The 15,708-nt window shown below is 46.4% G+C and overlaps 1 protein-coding gene across 1 annotated transcript in view; it reads left to right on the top strand.

Annotated features, from left to right (window-relative positions):
- LOC143716018 (NXPE family member 3-like) overlaps positions 1–15,708 on the top strand; it is a 45,051-nt gene that overhangs the window by 20,653 nt on the left and 8,690 nt on the right. The gene's annotated exons all lie outside the window — the stretch shown is intronic.

The raw sequence follows: 15,708 nt of genomic DNA, 5'->3' as shown, positions 1-15,708 counted from the left end.
CCTCGGGTGCTGTGTGGGATGGGTGACCGGAGGATAGTGTTGGATGTCCCGCCCGGTAACCATTCCCTGTGGGCTCCTCACTCCTCCCTTCCACTGCAACCACTGGAGCCTCCTGTGTTGTCTGCTGGTCCATCTGTAATGCGTGGGCCAGCGGTTTCACTCGGGGCTCCCCTGGAGGACAGGACGCCGATTGCAGCATCGGAGGGTGAGATGACCTATAGAGATAATGACTCGGCTGCTATGTCTCCCTCCGGGAGTTCAATGTTGCCCGAGCCGGATCCAGAATTATCAGCTATGCTGAAACGGGCCGCCGAGGCTGCCGGGCTCGAGTGGAACCTCCACCGTGTCCCGTTCAGTCTCGGTTGGAATCTGGAGTTTGGTATCTTGGGGCGGGCCGCGCTGGTTCTCAGCTCGCCGCCCCAGTGCCTTTCTTTCCCGAAATGCATGGAGAGCTTATCAGGTGGTGAACAGCATCTTTCTCTGCCAGAAACTGCCTGAATAGCTTTTCCCCCTCATTACCCTTGATGGAGGAACGGTGAAGGGTTGCGAGGTGTCCCTCCATTGGAGCGGTCTGTCGGCACAGGTGCACCTTTGTCCGGCGGCCGCTGCCTTTTGGGGGGATCCTCGTCTCCTTTTGTCCGTTCCGACGGGCAGAGCTTACAAAGCCTGTGGGCAAGCCGCTTCCTCTTGCGTGCCATGGCGTTGCTGCAGGCTAGGGCACCCATGGCATGCACGAGGGTAATCCAGACCGTGCGCTCATAGGTGAGCACCGCACTGCATCCGACCTCACCCTCCGGGGTACGGGTGTCGTAGCGTGCGTGATCGGTCTGGCGATGTCCACCTTGGTGGTTCAGTAGCGCCTTCGTTGGCTCAGCCTGGTCGGTATGGTGGATGCGGACAAGGTTCGGTTCCTGGTCTCCCTAATTTCCCAGGTTGGGCTGGTCGGCGACGCGGTGGAGAACTGCATCCAACAGTTCTCTGCCGCTCAAGCGCAGACGGAGGTCATCCGGCACATCCTGCCCCGGTGGCCAGCTGCTGCCTCCACCCGCCGCCGGTGGCAGCTCCTCCGCCTGCTCGTCGCCGTGGGCGTTCCCCGGCCGCCGCTCCTGCTGGCCCTCCGCAGCAGCCTCCACCCAGGCCTCAGCATGGAGCCGGCCGCAGTAGGGACGCCCAGCCCAGGAATGGATGAGATGCTCTTGGAGTGGCACGATCACTCCCTCCCCCCGGGTGAGGGCCGGGTGGAGCCTTTGTTTGTGTGTGTCTGTTCCGCCGCTGGCTCCCTAAAAAAAAAAAAAAAAAAGCGGAGCAAGCGGTACCCACACTTCAAAGAAAGAGCAATTTCATCTGTTCCTGGGTCTCAAGAGGGCCAGTCTGGCGGGTGTGACCCTGTATAGCCTTACACCCCTCAGCTCCCCCTTGGTCGCCAGCAGGCAGCTTGGTGCGTTCGAGGACCCGGTCATCCGCCTTCTCACGCGCCCCCTGCCGCTTGTGGGGACAGGTAAGTGTTGCACAGCACACTAACACCACTCTCTCTACTTTGCTGCCCCACCTCAGGCTCGGCTACCCCGCTCAAGTCAGTGATAGTCATCACATTAGGTGTTGAGCAGACGTGCTCCTGAAAATTCAGTGATATTCATCACACCGAGCGTTAAGCAGTGCTCCTGACTTGTGCGTGCTTATCTTATCCTGCTGGCGAAGGATTTGATATAGCCGCTCCTCCAGCCGGTACGAAGGCCAGTTGTAAACTCGTTCTTCGTGCTACTAGGTGGTGGGTCGTGACCATCTTGGCCCAGGATTGGTCTGCAGCTCCGACCTGAAAGACATGTGCTTAAAAACAGATCTCTACCTTCCGCACCGCAGGCCATCCTGTGGGTTGCGTGTAAGGGTGGAGTATCAGTACAGTGTCCTTTCCTTCGAGTGCTCCAGAGCCCGTTGGGTCTTCAGGTCAACTGGAAGAGAGTAATCTCGCCCACGGGCTTAGTATCTATTTTTCAGTTTTGGAGATGAACTCGGTCTAACACGTTTCTCCAATGAGAATGTGTTCAGCTGGTGTTTGAAGTGAGAAAGGGTCCCACTGGAAGAACTTTCAGAGGCTCCTGGGGTATATGGTAGTTGCAGCCATTGGCTTCCTCCATATGTGACAGCTTCAGCGCTAGCTTCATGATCGAGTCCCGAGGTGACAGTGGCAGAGCAGCTCACCCTGTGTGACTATAGTTCATCCCGGTCTGCTGCCAAACCCTCTTCAACAGAGGGGCCATGTACAAAGGGCGTGTTTTAACGGGGGCCTGGGCGACCCCCGACTACACGGGCATTCGTGCCTCGAGTTGTTAGACATTGCGACCGTTGCGCAAGCTTCCCCTGCATGTCACAACTCACCCGTCACCTCCTCCTTGGAGTCAGACGCTTCTGAGGGCGCCTTGTTCCACTCCTCCCGCTTACTCAATCGTGCCGCCATTGAGCCTCACGACAGTTATAGCCAGGGCAAGTGGAGACTCCATCCCCTGGTTCCGGCTGGGTCATGACCATTCCAGGGCCGCTCAGTTGCCCCCCCCCCCCGGTTTCATTTTTCCGCCAGTGTTTGTGTAAACCGAGCGGACTACCCTTGGACAAACACTGGGTCTCAGCTGCCCCAGGGGCCCGCAGAAATGCGCTTAACCCCAGTGAGCCTTCTAAAACTGACTGCGACTCATGGTCGCCTTGCGCCTGCTCAAGTCAGTGAAATCATCACTCTTCATGTTGAGCAGAATTGCTCCTGAAACTCAGTGAAGTTCATCGCACTCAGGTGTTGAGCAGCAATGCTCCTGTAGCTCAGTGAGTTCATCACATGTAGCTCAGTGAATTCGTCACACGCAGTGCTGAGCAGAGATGCTCCTGGTGCTCAGTGAAGTTCTTCGCACTCAAGTGTTGAGCAGAAATGCTCCTGAAGCTCAGTGAGTTTATCACACTCAGGTGTTGAGCAGGAATGCTCCTGAAGCTCAGTGAACTTGTCACACTCAAGTGCTGAGCAGAAATGCTCCTGTCGCTCAGTGAAGTTCTTCGCACTCAAGTGTTGAGCAGAAATGCTCCTGAAGCTCGGTGAGTTTATCACACTCAGGTGTTGAGCAGGAATGCTCCTGAAGCTCAGTGAACTTGTCACACCCAAGTGCTGAGCAGAAAATGCTCCTGAAGCCCAGTGATCTTCACATGTTGTGTTGAGCAATGCTCCTGTCTTTTGCGCCCGTCGCTTGCACCTACGTGCCAAGTCAGGAGAGGAACAGGTCTTCATAGTTGCCCCTTATTGGCAACTAGACCTGGTTCCCATCAACAGCCTTCCTGACTTCCCCTGAAAACTCTTTCGGGGACGGGGCACGATGGCACACGCGTTCTGCCCCCGGAGATTCCGGGCGGTCTTACATCTGAACGCGGAGGTTCAGGTGGCTATCACAAGAACATGTGATAGTTACCTTCACTTCTGCGAGCACCCCCTAGAATTGGGTAGCGTGCTTACGCCTTTAGAAGTGGAACCTAGTCGTTGAGTGCGTCTTCTCTCCAGAGGAGATCCTGAAAGCTTTCGATCACTTCAATGCTCTCTTTCCTGCAAAATGGGTTGCAGTAGGCTGTTTTCCTTCACCCTCAAAATGATGTTGCCTCGGTGTTTAAACGACGCTCATCGTGTTGCAGAAGTATGCAGAAGCACGTTCTGATCGTCAGGTTCCTGAGGAGCAAGGTCTTTTAAATCCTTGTGTCCCTCTTTATCCTTTTGGGCCTTGTCCCTGGTGCGACTGCACTGCAGAGACCGCCCCTGAGCCACTGCAGGCAGTGAGTTAAAAAATCTGTTATATCAGTTCTCCTGCTCGCGTGGTCTCTACTAGAGGGTAGGGACTTGCTCGCTTTCGGTCAACGTATTGTGCCTGGAGTCTGGGCCGGCTAACTCTCACAAGCTGAGACCCCGGCTCGGATTGTGCCCAAGGTTCCTACCTCTCCCGTAATAGGAGCAGGTGGTGAGCCTGCAAGCGCTGCCCTGGAGGAGGCAGATCCAGCCCTGGCTTCTCTGTCCGTTCGCTTGGACGTGTACAGAATGCAAGTCAAAGACCTCAGACCAGCTCTACAAATATCTGTTGGAATTCAGCAGAGAGGGAAGGCTGTTTCCATGCAAAGTTGCACTTAGTGCTTGCCTTTATTTCGGTAAAGATCCGAGATGCAACATGTCCACTTAGGTGTTGAGCTCCTCTATGATGAGTGTAAAGTGCTCCGCCTGGGCTTTGACGATATGCTTTGCTAAAACAGATTCTAGAGTTGGGGGCTGGACGACACCTAGTTGAACCGCTGCTTCCCGTGGGCTCCCTTCTCATGAAGCCAGTTTCACCGTGAGCCCGGTTCAAGTGTCGGCTTGCTGCGCCATTCCCCTCCTATGGACTGGATACGTGCGCCTTTCTACTCCAGTTGAGTTCCCTTAAAATTGAACCCTGTTGAGTTCCTCCACACACCTCCGACGTCGGACGTGCGGAACGTCTGGTGTTAGGCCTACCACTCGTAAGCAGTGTGGAACCTGTGTTAGGCTGGGTCCATATGTTGCGGTCCCTTCGGCGACCCCATATGTGTATTCTTCCACGATACGGCTCCCTGCGGTGAGCCCGTGTCTTCCCTCGGCAGAGTCTCTCTGCCGTCACTGTCCGGTGTGTCTCCCCCCGTCTTAGGCTGGAGCCACCCCAGTGTCATTCCATATGTTAGACTGCCCGGTTTCCGCCCAGTTCATATGTGTATTTTCCACGTTACCTCCCTCTGGGTTGGACGTGGCTTCCGCAGCGTCCCTTCTTTCCAATGTACGGGGAACGCTTTCCCAGTGGTCCTGTAGGAACAGCAGTGACTTCCCTGGCCTAAGCCCTGTCCTTCCCCGCCTTAAATTTGCGGGGGCATCAGGAGGCTTTGGTTTAGGCACTGGAAGGTGGCAGCGTTAGTGGCGTGTTCAAAGGGTGATCCCAATTCAGTCGACGTCGACTACGTCCGACGTTATCGACTGAAAGGGAACGTCCTGGTTGCGTATGCAACCCACCGTTCCCTGAAGGAGGGAACGGAGGACGTAGTCCCCTTGCCACTACCGCTGGACCACCGCTGACCCCGGGTTACTCTCGGCTCCTCAGCGAAAAAGCAACTAGTGCGTGCATCCACTTCCGTATTTATACCCGCGCCGCGGGGGCGGAGTGTGTGATGCGAATCACGCACGCCAATTACATTGGCTCGTTCAATAGTACTCGAAGAAGACAGGCTCTCTAGCGAGATCCCAATTCAGTCGACGTCGACTACGTCCTCCGTTCCCTCCTTCAGGGAACGGTGGGTTGCATACGCAACCAGGACGTTCCTGACCAGGAAATTTAACCAAATGCATCCATGGTCATTATTTTATTGGGCAGAATTTGCCCTGTGGGCCCACAAATTTTAAATACAGCTGTATTGGCAAAATAATTGATTTGCCTTAGTGTCTCTTCAGACACCATCTCTCACTCATTCACACTCAGTGTCTCTCACACACACACTGGCCAGCATACATTCTTGCAGGTTGTGCTCTAAATGTGGCATCCTATAATTTTAGCCAAGGGTTGATCAGGTCAACACAACTATGTCAAACACTATTGAGAAGTGTCAATGATCATAAGGTTTAGTTTAACACCATTGTTATAATCCTTTTTTTTTCATTTTACAAATTCTAATAGACTAAGTATTTTAGAATAATAAGCCTACCAATTGTAATTTTTCAAATGCATTTTGTCATTTGTTTTTCTGATTTTTCCTATTCTTTTATGTTTTTTGCTCATGAGCTGCTTTAAGAAATTGGAGATCTCTGCATAATCTTGGATCCATGGCCAACAACATTTCCATCTCATTATCCCAGTTCTGACAGCATTTTTTGCGATTTCATAATTTTGGACTTTTGGAGTAATTTTTTTCTCCAATCTATATCTCTAAAAACTTACCAAAACAAAATGGAGTGACCAGTATCATTGTTTAGCCAACAATAATAATTATTATTTGACATTTTGTGTCTATCTTTTTCTTTGCTACAGAATAATTTTTCTCATACTTTTAGCCCTATAGTTGTTTAATGTAATAGCCCTCACTATAACAAATCCAGCCTCAGATTGAACTATTTGGTGAGTTGAGCACCCACTTGTCTTTTTCAGTGTATTCTTTCTTTTTTATATGGCTGAATTTGAACCTATACTGAAAAAGCAAAGAGGGTTAGTTTAGCAGAGAATATAAAGAATTGCTTATGAGACCAGTGAATAATCAGAATGAATAAAGTTAATATAATATCTAAATTTGAAGCAGTCTCTAGAGGGATCATCGGAGTTGCCACACCTGTGTTGCCCGTAAGGGAAGGATGTCGGTCAGTTCTTCTGTTTTTAGATTATCAGTCTGTTGAAGCTTCATGGCTGTCGCTCTGCATGTGTCGTCAGCCTAGCTGTCACTCAAGGCTTGGTGTAGTAGACTGTATATTGGCTCTGTTGTTTCTCTGCCTCTGCTGAGTTTGGGCTTTTGATAGATTTTGCCTCAGCTTTGCATCTCAGGATTTTCCTCTTGTCCTCAGGAAAAAGTCTCCAGTGAAATAGTGAACGTTTCACCTTTTCCAGCATTAAATCAGTCTTTCTCCATGCTGAGTTTTCCAGAAAGTGGTCATCTTCAGAAGGGGAGCTGAACGCCCCTCACCCACTCTTCTTTTTCTCTCTGCAGTCGTGTCTTTGACCTTTCACCTCTTCCATTCGACACTGAAGCCATCTGAAAATTGAACACTCAGAGAGCTGCATAGATCAAATTAGTCTTTATAAATATTTGTTCCTGAGCTATTAGCTTTTTTTTCTTTCTAAATTCCACTTTTTAACCATCTTTTTCCTAGTTCTTTTATACTATATAATAATCACTGGTTGACAACAGCAGTTCTCCCATTCTATTTTTAGTAAAGCAAGTTCTTTGTTGCAGGAAAAAGCAAGCTATTTCTTCATTGCAATATGAGCAATAATCTAACTTTTGATTTTCTGAGTATAATACAATTAAATAATTTTCCCTATCATAAAATCAGCCTTCAATCTTTCTTCTGTATTTGCATGCTGTGCTCAAAATAATCTAACATGGTGAATACAATTTTGCTCAGCCATTTCTAACAATTCCCATTTACTACAGTGCTAAGATTGCTGTTATTTATGACTGTTGAAACTTTGTCACTCAATCTTGTTCACTTTTAGCACACTGCACAAGTTATTTTTTTCTTAGCACAAACTTAATTATCTACAATGGAATCATTTTTCTCACTTTGTCTTCAGGGATAGTGAGATACAAATTTTAGACGTCTTCAGATATAAGATAGAATATATTAAGCACGTGCATTCTTATTTATCATTATCTATTCATATATATCATTATATCAGTCCATTTATTAATTAAATATATATTTTATACTTTAACTTATTTCATACTACAATAATCTGCAAGACTAATATCTTGAAACAATTGTTTTCTTTTACTATTTCCTTTACTTTTAATACTCATTTATACATTACTTGTCTCTCAAGCTCATTCACACATTCCTTGTCACCTATTTTTAACCACAGGCACAGTCAAGCAGACACACGGGATCCCACATACACACACAAGCTATACTCTACTCACAGTTTTACTCACTGTCTTTATAACAATACATCACTGATACACTTCCCCAACACAGTGAAAAATAACTATATAAAACTTAGCCTACCCGAGCAGACTTTTGTCAAACCCATGTTTGACAAAACGGTAACCGCTGGCTATTAGCTTCCCCGAGCAGTCTCTTGTTAAATCTTTAACAAGACGGTAACCGGAAGCTAAACTTGATCTGTACGCATGCTATACTTGTATCCGTCCAGGCCCACTTACAAGTAAACACAGATCAACACTGATATCTTATCAGTACTTATAATCCTCTGTGTACATGCTATCTTATTATCCGTCGAGGCCCTCTTAATAAGAAACACAGAAAACTAATACTAAACTTCATCTGTGTACATGCTATCCCATTATCCGTCAAGGCCCTCTTAATAGGAAACACAGAAACCTGATACCCTATACCAGTATACTTAAATCTATAAAAAACTGATAACCTCGATCAGTACACTTGTCATCCTTAAGGCCCTCTTGACAAGAAAAAACAATAACTGTTATCCTTTAACAGTAAACATAAATTAGTACGTACATACGACAAAACCTTTAGCGGCACATCAGCATCCTACCAATATTCATACAATCTGCATCAGATTATATAAACACTGGCAAACACTAACGGGAGCTCCGCCGCGCTATAACACATTACTTGATATCGTCTACAACAATAGACCCTTATTTCTAGAATCAAAGATCCTCTTATCAATTTTATAGTTCTTTAAACTTGGAGAAGCATTTTAAAGGGTCTTACCACTCTGGCTCACTGGTGACAACACATACTTTTTCAAAAGCAAAAATTTGCTCACCTCAAAGTACAGTGGCCACTGTTGTCTGTGTCGGTCACCAGAGTCGCCTTTCGTGGTTCCTTCTGCTTCAAAACCCAAGCCCCACGTTGGGCGCCAAATGTTGTGGTTTTCAATCTTTCTGAAAAATAACTTCGCAGAGATCTTTGATGCCAGAAATAATTAGACTTTATTTTCGAACGCCGTTCCGTTCCATAGAACGACGCTCTAACGCTCTGGCCCTGCGGCCCACTGGCCCTCTGGCCTTCCAGTGCGCTCCCGAGTATATTTTGGTTCAGAGTTATATACATACATCTTCTTCCAAAGAAGGTAACACACCCTATAGATAGTTTTGGGTAAAGGTCTTTTACCATGTGACTTCTCAGAATAGAATTTTCTGCAGCAAACAACATTCCATTCAAGGTCTTTCACATACACAGAGGAAATCCAAAGTCACAGACAGAAGAAATAATTGTGTCCAAATATATAGCAAAATTACTTGTTTTCTAAATAATAAAATCTTCAACACCCTCTTCAGGTTGAATGGTTGCTACTTTAAAGGGTAACTCAACCCCTGGTCAGAGCCTGACTCCACCCGCTGGCAATGCTTACATCAGGCAGTACCACAACATCCAATAGGAAAATTCACTTGCAGTAACCACTGTTCAACCTGAAGAGGACAGCACTCAGACGTTTTTACACCATATATTGTAGAATTAAAACACTTGAACTTAAAATACTATACCCAAATGTCAAAAAATTTACTCGAATCAATGAACCGCATTAATAAAGCCCCAGTCTTACAGATCATTAACTAAAAAAAGTTGTTGTAGGGTTTAGTTACCCTTTAAGTTAACTTAAAAATGAAAATTCTGTCATAATTTACTCCCCATGAAGCTTTTTCAAACCTGTGTGCATTTCTTTCTTCTGCTGAACACAACTTTTCCTCGATTTACTGAAGTAGGTGGCCCACTATAAAGCAAGGTTACTCACTCCATTTCGCTTGCAGACCCCCAAAGTTTGAGGCGGTTGTCGAAACTTCAGTGAGAAGCAAAGTGGGTAACGTAGCAAAAGGGTCGATAGAGCTAGCCCCCCCCCCCAGCGCTAAAAGACTCGGTTTTCTATAGCGGCTATTTTCTAGTCCTGAAAAAAGACGGCGGTCTCAGACCCATACTAGATTTGAGACATTTGAACAAGGCTCTCATGAGACGGTCTTTGAGAATGTTAACTACAAAACACATCCTCGCGCAAGTTCGCCCGGGGGATTGTTTTTTTACGGTGGACCTGAAAGATGCATACTTTCACATTCAGATAAACCCTCGTCACAGGCCATTCATGAGATTCACCTTTGAGGGTCAGGCCTATCAATACACCGTTCTGCCAAACGGTCTATCCCAGGCACCCCGTACATTCACGAAGTGCATGGATGCAGCGCTCTCTCCCCTGAGACATCAGGGAGTGTACGTGCTAAATTATCTCGACGACTGGCTGGTGCTGGCACAGTTGAGAGCTGAACTACTGTCACACAGAGATTTTATTCTGGGCAATTTGAAAAGTCTGGGTCTCAAAATCAATCTAACCAAGAGCAAAACTGATCCCCAGCCAGAGTGTGGTCTTTCTGGGCACAGTTATCGGACTCTATAACGATGACAGCGCAGCTTACATGAGAGCGCGCGCTCTCTGTGCGGACGCTAGCAGCCTCATTCAAGGCGGGCGAGCACACACCTCTAAAGAAATTTCAGAAACTTCTCTGTCTTAAGGCAGCATCATCATCAGTCCTCCGTATGGGATTACTGTGCATGTGCCCGCTGCAGCACTGGCTCAAACGTCGCGTGCCAACCCATGCATGAAAGTCAGGCAGCCTGCGCATCATGGTGAATCACGGTTGTTTACGGACCCTGATTCCCTGGCGGGCTCAGGGCTGGTACCACTAGGCTGTGACCATGGGAGTAGTTTCCAGGAGGAAAGTGTTTTTTACAGACGCATCCAACCTAGATTGGGGAGCGCTGCACGAGGGCAAGCATGCCTCCGGCCACTGGTTGAGCACAGAGCAGAGCTTACATATCAACTGTCTGGAAATGAAAGCAGTTTGTTTGGCCCTCAAAACATTTCTGTCAAGCCTCAAAGGTCACCACGTTTTAGTCCGCACGGACAACACGTCAGTGGTGGCCTACATAAATCGGCAGGGCGGCATCAGGTCGGGCAACCTGTACGCCATAGCGAGAGACCTCCTCTTGTGGGCACAGACCAATCTTGAGTTATATGAGGGCAGCGCATATCCCCGGCATTCAGAATCTGGGTGCGGATATGCTCTCACGGGCAACACTCTCCTAGGCGAGGGGTCCCTGAACTCACAGACGGTCAGTCTGATATGGGGTGTGTTCCGCGAGGCCGAAGTCGACCTTTTCACCTCGAGAACCAACACTCACTGCGAGGTGTTCTTCTCGAAGGCCAGGGACGCACTGGCCCATCTCTGGCCCATCCGCCCCCTTTATGCGTTTCCCCCTGTTTCAATGATTCCCCAGGTCATCAAACGGGTCAGGGAGAGCGGATGCCCAGTGCTCCTAGTGGCCCCCCTCTGGGAATCCAGACCGTGGTTTCCAGAACTAGTTCAGTTATCGGACAGAGTCCTCTGGCCTGTTCTGCTGAGGAAAGACCTCCTCACACGAGCCAATGGGACGATATGGCATCCGCGACCCGACTTATAGGCCCTTCATGTCTGGCCCCTAAACGGGTACCCAGGGACCTTCCTGAGAAGGTCTTAAACACTATCACTAAGGCTAGGGCCCCGTCTACCACGCCTTTATGCTCTGAGGTAGTCAGGGTTTTCCAGCTGGTGCTCTTTGATCCAGGGTCATGTGAGTTGTCACAGGAGTTGTTGGACGTGGGCCGTTCCCCGTCCACGCTCAAAGTGTGTGTGGCAGCCATTGCAGCTCATTATGCTGTGATGGCTTGCCAATCACAAGGAAGAAACGACCTGGTGGTACGGTTTCTGAAAGGAGCCAGGAGGATGAACCCCTCCAGACCTCCTTCTGTGCCGTCTTGGGACCTCTCTACAGTCCTTGGGGCTCTGAAAGATCCACCTTTTGTACCGCTCCAGTCGGTTGATCTTAAATCTCTCTCGCTAAAGACTGCTCTCCTGCTGGCACTGGAATCTATCAAGGGAGTGGGAGATCTGCAGGCTCTTTCCGTGAGCCCTTCATGTTTGGAGTTTGGATTGGATGACTCCAGGGTCATCCTCAAACCCAGACATGGCTATGTACCCAAAGTGCTCTCAACGCCGTTTAGAGCACAGGTTATTACATTATTAGCCCTTTCCCCTTCTGCTGAGGATGGGGAGGCTAATCTACTCTGCCCTGTCAGAGCACTGATAATCTATCTGGAGCGTTCTGCATCTTTTAGACTATCAGAACAGCTCTTTGGCTACTTTGGTGGCCGATCTAAGGGTGATGCAGTCACTAAACAAAGACTGTCTAGATGGATAGTGGATGCCATATCTATGGCATACACCTCAGTGGGCTAGGCTTGCCCTATAGGTATCAAGACCCATTCGACTAGAGGCACGGCCTCGTCTTAGGCTTGGTCCTCTGGTTTTCCCATTCAGGATATTTGTGATGCGGCCGGCTGGTCCTCGCCTTCCACATTTATGAAGTTTTATAATATAGAGGAACCGTCCCTGCAGGTGAAGATATTTTCGGTATGATTGAGGCCCGACTGTGTCTGGTCTTGTCTAAAAATTATGTCACTGTGCACAATCACATATACATTTTATTATAGAACCCGCCTTTGGCCGGTTATATTTTCCCTATACTGATAGGCCCGACAGTGTCAGGTCCTATTAGTACATTATGTTGGTTAAGATACTGACATATATATATATATATATATATATATATATATATATATATATATATATATATATATATATATATATATATATATATATATATATAATTACATATTACTAGACCTCAGAGATGCTCACAAGTCTCTGAGCTAGAGTCCAAGTCAAGTCTCAAGTCTTTGAGCTAGAGTCCAAGTCAAGTCTCAAGTCTTTGAGCTAGAGTCCAAGTCAAGTCTCAAGTCTTTGAGCTAAAGTCCAAGTCAAGTCTCAAGTCTCTTGTGGTTATAATAAGTGTTGCATCACGTACAGCGACCCATCCAGGCTGCTTAGAACACTGCATAGCTATTAAGGAATTCAAAGCATGTAATATGTTATTATGACTCCTTTATCTAATAGCATACAATATCAGCTTTGATTTAAGTATATAATCAGTGTAAACAGGCTATTTCAACATGACAAAAACACCAAGAATACTTTACTTTTAAGTTAATATCTGTATCTGTAAAAATTGAGGTTCTGAAGAAAAAGGACTCTCATGTCTGTTGCTGAATTATAATGAAAGGCCTTGGCTCCTATTGTGCTGGCTCTGTGGAGCCATTAGACTAAATATAGAAAATGTTATAGCCTACCTCACAGCACTAAAATTGACATAGTGCAAAACATCACAGTAGCTAAATGCAAAACACTATTGCAACCAAATGATGTGAAATACATGGTTCATATATTTGTGGGGGCTCGCCACACATTGATTTTCGATTTATTTTTTTATTTTTACTAAGCCTATTTAAAATCGTATTTGATTGCAGAGCGCCGTAGCGCATTCGCGCAGCACTACCTCTCGCACGTCTCTCTCTCTCTCTCGTACACCCACCTCTCGCGCTCTGGAACACCATGAGGTGAACACGCGCAGATACCCCATATTTTGCATTGAGCGGTTCTTTTGTTTGGCCCGTCTTGTTTGAAGTTTTTAAACCCAAAGCTGACGATGAATGGCACAGCAACGGCCGGTGCAGTCGACATGTTTGTTTGTTGTCCTCTCATGTGTGGCCGCGCGCGCGCACGTAGTACGTGTTATGTAGGCAGGTTTTAGGTAACGGGTCAGAGGGAGGGGAATAACAGCGTGCTCATCAGACGTTTCCTAAAAATAAACATTGTTCACGAGTCCCGCAGCTCGAGTCCGAGTCGAGTCTGAAGTCTTTCGAGGACGAGTCTCAAGTCGAGTCTGAAGTCACTGTGTGTGCGACTTAAGTCGCACTCGAGTCCGAGTCTCAAACTCGAGTCCCCATCTCTGCTAGACCTGTCCGGTCTGTTCATTATATATGCTTGGGTTCTGGCTTGTTGTCTGTGAGCTCAGGGTCCTGAGCTGCAGTAGGCAACCAGTTACTTATAGTGCGTGTTTTGCATGGCGTCCCCACTGCGTATAGCTACGCAATACGAAGTGACCGTTCGAAAGGGAACTACTCCGTTACTATCGTAACCTCAGTTCCCTGAGAGTAGGGAACGAGTATTGCGTAGCCGGCCGCACTATAGTAACCTGGCAAGTTGTCGCTTCAGTCATTTAAACCTTTTATAATGGTGTTTTTCGAGGACTAATATAGGCTAAGGCCGCGCCCTTAGGCGGGCCATTGGATGTGCAGTTGCCGCAGCACAGCAAATGAGTGAGCCAGACACTCACTGTATTAGCTGTGAAGCTGCAAAATGCGTTTTACATTATAGCAGTGGTTCTCAAAGTTTTTCGGTCATTCCCCACTTTGGACAAGGGGGAATTTTCAAGCCCTACCTGCCCCCATCGCCCCAACACAATGCTAATGAAATACGCAACAAGCTTAAAATTTTCCAATTTATTGAAGTAACAAGTAGTATCAGTAAAGTAACAAGTTGTATCTAAATACATACTATCTACATCAAATAACAGCAAGTTCAAAAATAAAGAAAATAAAAGTGCAGCTGTCATAACTTGCATGAAATTCAAAAATAGAGAAAATAAAAGTGCAGTTGTGTCAAAGTTCCAGTTGTGGCATTGGAAACTTTTTGAAAATCTTCTTTTGACAGTATTTATCTTCCTATTTTGAGTATTCAGCCATTGCCCATGGGAATTATTTTTCTTTCTTTCTAACTACTTTTCTATCCATCTATCCTCATCTATCCATCTATCCATCCATCTTCATCTATCCATCCATCTTCATCTATCCATCTATCCATCCATCTACATCTATCTATCCATCCATCTTCATCTATCTATCTATCCATCCATCTTCATCTATCTATTTATCCATCCATCTTCATCTATCTATCTATCCATCCATCTTCATCTATCTATCTATCTTAAACTGTAAACTACTTTAAACTTAAAGCTTTTAAAACTTCCGGTGCTGGTCCAAACTTTCACAAGCCAGCTTAAAGTTTGTCTCGATGACCTTTTTAATCTAGTTAAATTGGCTTGAGAGAGCCAGTTTACTGAAATCCTATTTAAACTTGTTATTAGTGGTGCTTTCCAAAGGCAAGACATCAGTATTGTTATTGCTCATACTTATTATAAGTGGGTGCTTGCCAAAGGCAAGGCACTCACTATTGTTATTGCTCATACTTATTATTATTTTCTTTTTCTTTATTCCACCAAAAGGCATCAAATCGTGCAGATTATTGAGGAATGGTGTGTTATGACTTTTATAATGATCGGGGGTATAAAAAGCGTCCGAAAAATCCCATAGACTTAACTAACATCATGCTAATCATGCTAATCATGCTGGCAGGATGCTAACAACATGCTAATCATGTTGTTAGTTTTGTTAAAAACAACATGCTTATCATGCTAGCATGGTGCTAGCAACATGCTTACCATGCTAGCAACATGCTAATGCATGTTAGCATCTTGCTAAAAACATGCTAATCATGCTAGCATGATGCTAACAACATTATAATAATGTTAGCATTATGTTAATTTTGCTACCATCTTGCTAAAAACTAGCTAACCGCATCCTACCAACCGAGTGGCGAGTTTTGCCACTGCAAGCAACCACTCACATTTTCTTCAGGAAATGTACATTCTAGTCATTCTTCTACCTCTTAAAAAAAATCCCATAGGCTTAACATTGCAACAAACTTTGACGACTTGTAGCACTGAGCGAGGATTTCGCAGAAACGTGTAATTTTCCACATTTGAAGAGGCTGGCAGGCTCTGTAAGAACATATCGCACAATGGGGTAAAAGTTGCACCCCTGGGGGGCAAGAGGCCCCAAAAGTTTCCCATTGACTTACTATGGCGAAGGTCAGCCCATGAAACGCATGTGTTTCTCCTACTACAGTAAATTGCATTGAGATTTTGTATTGAACATAGCTCTGGATCACAGTGTCATAGAGACAAGTGGCTGGGCTCATTTTATTCAGACGACCAATGAGTCTCTCAGGATCATT

This window comes from Siphateles boraxobius, unplaced genomic scaffold, assembly GCF_051911475.1.
Source record: "Siphateles boraxobius isolate OS27281-9 unplaced genomic scaffold, OSU_SipBor_1 6, whole genome shotgun sequence".
NCBI lineage: Eukaryota > Metazoa > Chordata > Actinopteri > Cypriniformes > Leuciscidae > Siphateles > Siphateles boraxobius.
The sequence above is the reverse complement of the archived record's forward strand: the minus strand, read 5'-3'. Positions and strand labels throughout refer to the sequence as shown.